The 8,399-nt window shown below is 43.6% G+C and overlaps 1 long non-coding RNA gene across 8 annotated transcripts; it reads right to left on the reverse strand.

Moving 5' to 3' along the window:
* Positions 1–682: 682 nt before the first annotated feature.
* On the reverse strand, positions 683–6,866 carry LOC109771512 (uncharacterized). Of its 8 annotated transcripts, XR_012181378.1 has the most exons (4): positions 3,209–6,838; positions 2,142–3,112; positions 879–989; positions 683–772 (listed from the first exon to the last, which is right to left on the reverse strand). It is a non-coding gene; the product is annotated as an uncharacterized lncRNA (long non-coding RNA). The 8 variants fall into 8 exon arrangements; XR_012181366.1 differs by having other exon boundaries at positions 879–3,112; positions 3,209–6,842; XR_012181377.1 differs by lacking the exon at positions 683–772 and having other exon boundaries at positions 800–2,439; positions 3,029–3,112; positions 3,209–6,845.
* Positions 6,867–8,399: the final 1,533 nt, after the last annotated feature.

The raw sequence follows: 8,399 nt of genomic DNA on the forward strand, positions 1-8,399 counted from the left end.
ACTGGAGGCGGGTTTACAACCTCGGCAACCACTCTTTGTTCCTCGGGCTCAATTATCTGATCATCCAACCAATCATCGATCATATCACCGGCGATGATTACTGTGCTATGCAACTTCCATTCGCGAGGGGGGGCTGTGTTTACACATCATACCATGGGTTTCCTGAATCACCATATTCAGAGATTCGTCGACACAGCTTGTTGCCAGATAATCTTCAATGTGTGAAAGGCATCAAGCTTCCATGCGATGGATGGCTTTTGCAAACCTGACATGCGGCGATGTGGTTCATGCCAACAGCAAATATGCACAACTTGATTCGTGCTGATATCTAGACTGAGCCATGTATTCTGCTGCTGTAGCACGACCCTCTTTTGTTGGATATTATGTACAGTTGTTAGTTTGAGCACTCCTCTGGTTTGAAGGATAGATACCTTCCTGGGATCAAGTGCATCCTAACTCACCTGCGTAGGATGTACTGATAATGATGATGGAGATGCTGTGTAGAAGCCATATATATATATATATATATATATATATATATATATATATATATATATATATATATATATATATATATATATATATATATATATATATATATATATATATATATATATATATATATATAGATACACACACACATACACTAGCAAAAATGCCCGTGCGTTGCAACGGGAGAATGTCACACAGCCCACCCAAAGACCTTGTTTCATTCGAGGCAAAAGTTGCAGTTCTTTCTACAATAATATTAGTCATGTCCACCTTGCTAAGCCTACACAACGTGAAATAGAAATTCATATAAAAACAAAGCTTATTCATTTGCAGGAAATTAACATGAATTTTGTAGCGACTCTGCAAAGAGCAGTTGACATATTTACATTGTATGATAGGCCCGGACTACTCCCTATCTTGCAAGGCTGGCCGTTGCTTCACTTTATCGAGTGTCACCATGACTGTGTTCTCTCCTTAAATGTAATCTTGAACCTCTCCTGAAGAACATCAAATAGAGCGCTTGTGCCATCAGAGGTGAGGGTGATACCATATACATCTGAAAGTTTATCTTTTTGCATGAACCTATTCAAAGCACTGAAATCAAATGATAACTTTTGTCTGTTTGCTAATTTCTCCCATGGCTTAGGAGCATGCATTCTTCTGCGGATTGACCACTTTTGACATATAAAAATGTTCTCATGCCTTATCAAGTTATCATAGAGGACAATCCCATACGAACAAAAAATGGTTCTGATTACATAATATTAATTACTTATTCTAACACAAAAGCAAAATGCAAAATGACCCGCATAAGAGGGGCAAGGGATGTCTGGATATAGTTCCCGAGATTAACATGCACAAGTGAGATCTTTGAGAAAAAAAATGGCTTCCACAAGCTTAAAATATGCATAAAATACAAAAGCAATCAGAAGTGGCCTCTCAAATATATGGTCAATAAAGGGCATTCAAGTATCCATGATCTTGGGACAAAGCAAATCCAGTCTGTTGCTGAATCCATGAATAGTTGGCAAATCACTGAATAATCAAGGAGTCAACACAAACTACCTAAGCCAGGGCAGACCAAAAGGCATGCCATAGTCAGAAGGATAAGAATTCTCATATGAGGAAGTATCAGTTCCCCTTGAGCAGAATACCGAGTGATAACAAATGTATCATATGAACAGAGTGAAACTGTATGTAATGGAAACTTTTAAACTGAAAGCCTATGGGGCAGGAATTTCTTCTCCCACAACAGAAATTTTTTCTTCGTTGCGTACGTTATCACCCTTGAATCTTCTGCTGCAATACGCTTCTCTTGAACCACACAGGAAAATTACAGAAAACATCAGTATGTACCTTGTCATTCTTGTCTATTTCCTACAAATCCTTTTTATCAGTTGTTCACTATGAGAAACAATCTAAGGGAAAAGGTAGATTGTTGACCAAAGAAATGAAATTACACACCAGTACGTAGTATGATTGAATTATTAGAGAATCTGACCGCTATAGAAAATGCATTTAGTGAAACTTGATTATTATCTTCTTAAACCAAAAGAGAATGTATGGCTATAACAAAAATGATTCAAGATGACAGAAGAATAACATAATGATCAAGAAATGATTCACGCAGAAGAGATACAAACACAAACCTGATGTTGCTAATAGATGGTTGCAGATGCATGTCTCTATACCCGATTTCGTAAGCAACATCTGTAGATTGCATAAGTCGGGTCGTTTAGGCTCTTCCCTATAAAAATAGTAGCATGTACTCTAGTTACTTCCCTAGCAATACTCTTTTTGGCGACGCTACTCTTCTAGCAAAAATAATTACTTAACAACTATTCTTCATTACAAAATCGTTCATGAAAGCCCACAGAAGTCCAGAATTCTTTGCCTATGATTAGCCCTGCAATCTGAAGACTTGCACTGAACTCATCATCCTGTTGCCTGAAGGAAATTTGGTGCGAACATCAAGCAGACTGTACGAGCTTCACAACCACAATAGCAGAGTACATAACTTGGTACTTTCATATTTAACATCTTCTACTTTGATATTGTTTCGGCAACTCGATGGAAAAGCTTGACAGAATAACATGGTTACAACTAACAGTCTGACGGCCAAACACAAGAATTTTCTACTGACAGGGAACCGACTCCATTGTAGGGTCAAGAGCTTCCAGGGGAGGCCACTATCGAGGGAGGCCCTTTCTAAAAGGAGGTACTTAACATGGGCGAGCAGAGACTACAATTGATAAGGACGGTCTGAGGGAAGCCTGAGGGCACGGTTGCAGGTGGTGGCGGTTTCGCCTACAAAGCAGCTAGAGTACTAAAAGTGCAACGTTGAGCAACATGTAACAACACTAACCTTCAATATAATGGCAAGGGAGCTATCCATGGAGATATCTAGTTGAAACTGAGTATGGATGGCACTTCAAGCTAATACTATTACTAATTGAACTGAGCAAGACATCGACATATACTTCAAGCTTTGTCGAGATACCAGTGAGAGCAAAATCACTGGAAGCTAATACACAACCTTATAACAATATACCACACTGGGTATATATACTATCATCTGGTCCAGCCGTTCAGGTGAAGTGAGCGTCAGTAGAACAATGATCTACATACCACAAGAGTTCCAAAGCACCAATAATCAGAACATCTACAAAGAAACAAAGGAGCAAGCAACAGCCAAAAAATAGGCTAAATTACGAACCTGAGAATCAGGTCATGTGGTTCAAGGGGAAACTCCTCCATGCCCTCCTAGCAGGAGTTGAGCACGACAGCGGATTCATCAGGGTCATCGAAGCTGCAGAACATGTTGCTGCTACTGCTCGACGTCAGGCTGCTGTCCCTTGCAAAGTATTATTCTGAACACGCTGCAGAACGCCCATCTGAATTTCCATGACGGAACGAAACTGAATGCAAGTAATATTGCTGTAGGAAAATCTACACGTGAGTACTAAAAGAGCTGCAGCAACATAATTCCGCATGTAGTAAGCTTAAAATTGCCATGTTCCTCCAGTGCATAGTAATTTGTGTACTGCTTAACTTCGGATGTAGATTATGCAGATATAAAAAAGTTCAGTACCTTGTTCCTCCTTTCCAAATCTGCATTTCATAAGAACAGAAAGGTAAATTGCCCGTGCGTTGCAACAGGACAAAAAATGCGAGTATTCAAATTTAGTGAGAATTGTTAGATGTCACTCATTCACAATTCGTTAGATGCCACTGCACACCACTTCTTCTATCCAACTCTGATAATTGTCACAAATAAGGTTGCCCTCGTCTCTAGTGACATTGTGAAAATAATGTTACTGTGGTCATGTGTACTGAAGTTCCACTAAAATGAAAAATACAAATAGCTAGATTCAGAATCGGGGAGAACTGTGTCAAACATGCACAATATGTATTACTTTATCTTGCTTTTAGCAACTTAAAGTAACTTCTCTGAAGTGTGTAGATGATCCGGAAAACTACAACTCATATGACATGAAGATATAAAAAAAGCTTTGCTTCAAGTATGAAGGAAACCTTTGTCTAACTTGGAGAACCTGTAGTTATAAATTATAGGTGCAATATACATTTAGCATTACATAGCGTGCAGGAAGCATTGTGTTTTACATTCAGTTGGGATCTTGTTTAATAACAGCTACAGGCAGTGGCGTAGCCAGGCCCTAGGCATGGGGGCACAATCCTTTGAGTGTTCATCCCTATACCTATCTTCCAGATTGTATTATTTTATTTTACAGATTGTATTTCACGGATAACCCTGTGTCCAGCTGCCCACATCCCACAAATCTGGGGCGTTACATGATAAAGGTGAAGAACATCCCGGATTCCATCAGGAAAATTCATTGAAGAAGCATCAGAATAACATCTTGGCTAAACTTTATCTCCAACCACCAGCGCTTAGGGGCAATCTTTAGAAAAGAAAGTCAACGCAGTATCTGAAATTGGTTAGAAATTACATACACTATGTGTAGGGATCCATGCAAGTAGGTAGTAAATCACACTGGGATGGCATGACTATAATAACATCTAGTATTACCCAAGCTTCGATTGTTCAGATGGGAATGTATCCAAAAGTAAATAACATCCATAAAAAAATAACTGGAGCTACTAACTTATCAAAAACAGGGGAAAACAAATGCCTAATCCATGTATATGCTACAATGATCTGCCTACACACATTTTCGTATCAGTATTTTTCTAATAAAACTGCTAGGAATGTGTGGGCCAGAGAAGCAGGAGGGAGCAATCTGACCTACACAAGAAGCTCGCTGCATTTGGGAGCCTCGTCCTGCTCCTGCAGAAGGCGCGTAAAGGGTGAGCTCGCTACAGGAAGAGGCGTCGGCTGTTGTGGAGGAGATCGGGGCTCGCCGCGTTCCGCCAGCTACTTCCTTGGCAGCAACGATGACCGGGGAGGAGTGAGGCGAGGGCACTGGCTAGAGACCAGTAGTTGCTTCTGGCGGCTCGAGACGGGCCTAGAGCAGAGGGAGGCGAGGGGGTGGCGGAGGACCGGTGCGAAGGCACGGGGAAGCGACGTTGTTTTCGCCATGGACAACCGCATCACCCCGCCCAGCGTCTCTGGCCACCTCTCCGTCTGCCTCGTGCTCCCCCTCCTCGATCCCTCCGCCCCCCCGTCGGATCCACGCCGGAGCAGCCGGATCCGCGGCCTCCTGCCTCACCTGCCGTCGGGAAGAGGACGACCGAGAGGAGCGCCGTCCGCTGCTGTCCCGAACTCTGATTCCGCACTCGCCCAACCTACAACGGTGACAGGGGGCGCGATAGGAGGTGGCGGCGGCAGGGGGCGCGGGGCGGGGCAGGAGGCGGCGGCGGCGGGGACGGGCGGCGCGGGAGGTGAAGATGGGATCGAGGAGGCAGTGTCGTACGGCTGGGCTAATTTTTTTTCTTTTCTCTCCTCCATACCGGTTCGGCCTGACTTATGACGAGGACTGCGGGTTGAATACCCAAACTATAGGGTTTTTTTGCAAAATTAATGACGACGTACGACCAGAAGCAATAGCTGGTTTATTAGTAGGCAGAGATGGTTTATTAGTAGGCAGAGATATACTCCCTCCGTCCTGAAAAACATGTCGCAACGGTATTTTTATGAAAAAGTCCTTCAGGTTTATCCGACCGAACCCGCAGTCCAATCGTCTCCTCCGCCAGCTCGCTCAGTTCCACTAGCTCCCCCGCAACGCCGGCGACCTCGCGTAGCTCAAGCACACCGCGCCGCCGCGCAGCTCCACCGCAACCCCGCGCGGATCCACCTCTACCCCGTGCAGCTCCACCGCTCCCCCGCGCAGCTCCCCCGCTCCCCTTTCCCGCATCCCTAAATTTCCAAGCTTTCCCCCATCCCCTTCCGGAAAATCGGCGCTTGCTGCCCGTCGATTCTCCACTACCACCACCAATCCCGGCCACCGTCGAGAGGGGAGAGCAGGAGGAGGAAAAGGTCACTGGCGCCGGCAAGATAGGGAAGAGCAGGAGGAGAAAAAGGGACCAGACGAGTGGCAGCGGGTGGTGGCGATGCACGGCACGGTCACTGGAGAGGCGTCTGCGGCGGAGCTCGTCGGCGTCGCGTATGCCAGGGCGTCGAAGCCGACCAACGCGTTCGCCGCCTCGTCTCCTGGAGCGGGCGGCCACAACTACAAGGGCGCCTCCGCGTCCGCCGTGCTGGCCCGCCTAGCCGGCGGCAACAGGTGGCACCAGGACGACGACGGCGGTAAAATGGATGAATTGCAGGAGGTTAGCCGTCCACATCCCTGTGCCTCTGTTGGTGAACATCGTGGAGTAATGTTGTTAAGTTATCTGCTGCTGTTTGTTGTCCTGTTAATTTCAGAAAGAATTCCAATCCATCATGGTGTGCGCATGCAGTTAATTGATCTCCAGTTAAGTGATCTGCTGTTGTTTTAGTTCCAGCGAAGTTTCTTGTCCTTTAGACAATTTTGGAAACATTTTCAGTGAGAAATCTATCCAGTGGTATCTCATTGTCATTGAGTATCTTGCAGTATCTGAAAAATAATGAAATGCAAAGACTTAGTTCTGCTGGCCGGAGGATTATAATCAAAGACTAGCTTAACAATTGATGGAACATGTCAATTACACAGCAGTTTATAGTCAAGAAAAATATGACATGGTCTTACTTTCATGTGTATGGACACCACATCCTGTAACACTCATTCCTCTGTACCATGGAGCTGATCCATTCAGATTCCAAACAGGAGGCCTAAACCTTCCTTGCTACTCACTGCTTAGGCTTGTAACTGCTTGGTGCTTTGCTTGGCCATTCAGATTCCAAACAGGAGTACAATCTGATTAGGCTTGTAACTGCTTGGTGCTTTGCTTCATCACTGAAGGGTTTCTATCCTAGAATTAGTATTGTTTCCTTCATTCAGATTCCAAACAGGAGTAGAATGCAGTAATGTTTCCTTCACTCATGTGCCAAATTTTAACTATGTTTCTTGTATGCTGTTGTCATGCCAAGAAAAATGCCATGTGGCAGCAGCACTTGTGGTTGTGGCTTATGCACTAGAGCACATGACCAAAATATGGCACTTCTTCACTGAATCCTCCTGTGGTGCCACTGCCAGCAGCTGCAGTTTCTAATCTTGGTGCCATTTCTGATGAGAACCAACCAAGAGGGATTGGCATGCAGAGAGGAAGATGATGGCCAAGCAGAGCTGGACCTCACTCTCCTCTGCTCTGCTCCAGTCCACCATCATGGGGAGAAAGAAGGCCAAGCAAGATGCCCATGCTGTTGCTGCAGTTCTAGTGCAAGTGCAAGCAGCATGCAGCCAGCTTCTTCCTCACTTGGATCATATATGGACACATATGGTCAAATAACTAAAATTAATCCAAATCATTTCAAATAAATCAAAAAACCCAAATTAATTCAAATAATCCAAATTAATCCAAATAATTCAAGTAATCTAAATAAACTAGATAATTCAATTAATCTAAATAACCCAGATAATTCAAATAAATCCAAATAACCCAGATAATTCCAATAAATTCCAACAAGGAGTTGATATACAAGGATTAGACAAGGCATACACAAGGAGATGACATAAGGGCCTCTTTGTCCCCTCTTGACACAAGATTACACAAGACATACACAAGGAGCACCTGACTACATGACATAAGGGCCTCTTTGCCCCCTCTTGACTACATTCTTTCTCTGGCCACTTCTTCCATTCCCTTCCCTTTAATTTTCTTTCTTTTCCCTTCTCTAGCTAATTCTTTCCTTTCATTTTCTTTTCCTATTGCAATTTCCATTTCTTCTATAATGGCCCTAGTATCAACAACTACCCGACTCTCCTTATCTGACAATTCTCTTCTCTTCTCTTGAAGTATCCAATTCATAACTTCATCCTCTTCCTCTTGAGCTTCATCCTCTTTCCCTTCATCTTCTTGAGGCATCCAATTCATATCTTCATCGTCTTCCTCTTGAGGCATCAAGTTCAAATCCATAACTACATTCTCTGCCACTTGAGGTTCCTCCTCTTGAGGCATCAAATTCAAATTAATACCTTCATCGTCTTCCTCTTGAGGCATCATGTTCAAATCCATACTCCTGCTAGCAATGACAAAAGATGAGTACATCATGGTACCATAACAAGGATATACACACAGAAAATGAGTAGAATGACAGGAGCCTTGCAACCATTACAAAAATGTGAACTACTGACTAAGAAATGTTATGACAGGAGCCTTTGTAACACCATTTCATTTCTTGTTCCTTTCTTGCTTGCTTGCTTCTCTACTTACAGTAGTTTCTACAGCCGTTCTCTTGTTTGTTCAGTACTGATAGAGGTCCCAGAGCTAGTAGCAGTTCCTCTAGCAAGTGCCATTAATAAATTTTACTCTACTTACAGTAGTTCCTCTAGTCACAGTTCTAGAGA

Source organism: Aegilops tauschii, chromosome 1 (genome assembly GCF_002575655.3).
Source record: "Aegilops tauschii subsp. strangulata cultivar AL8/78 chromosome 1, Aet v6.0, whole genome shotgun sequence".
In the NCBI taxonomy this organism is placed as follows: domain Eukaryota; kingdom Viridiplantae; phylum Streptophyta; class Magnoliopsida; order Poales; family Poaceae; genus Aegilops; species Aegilops tauschii.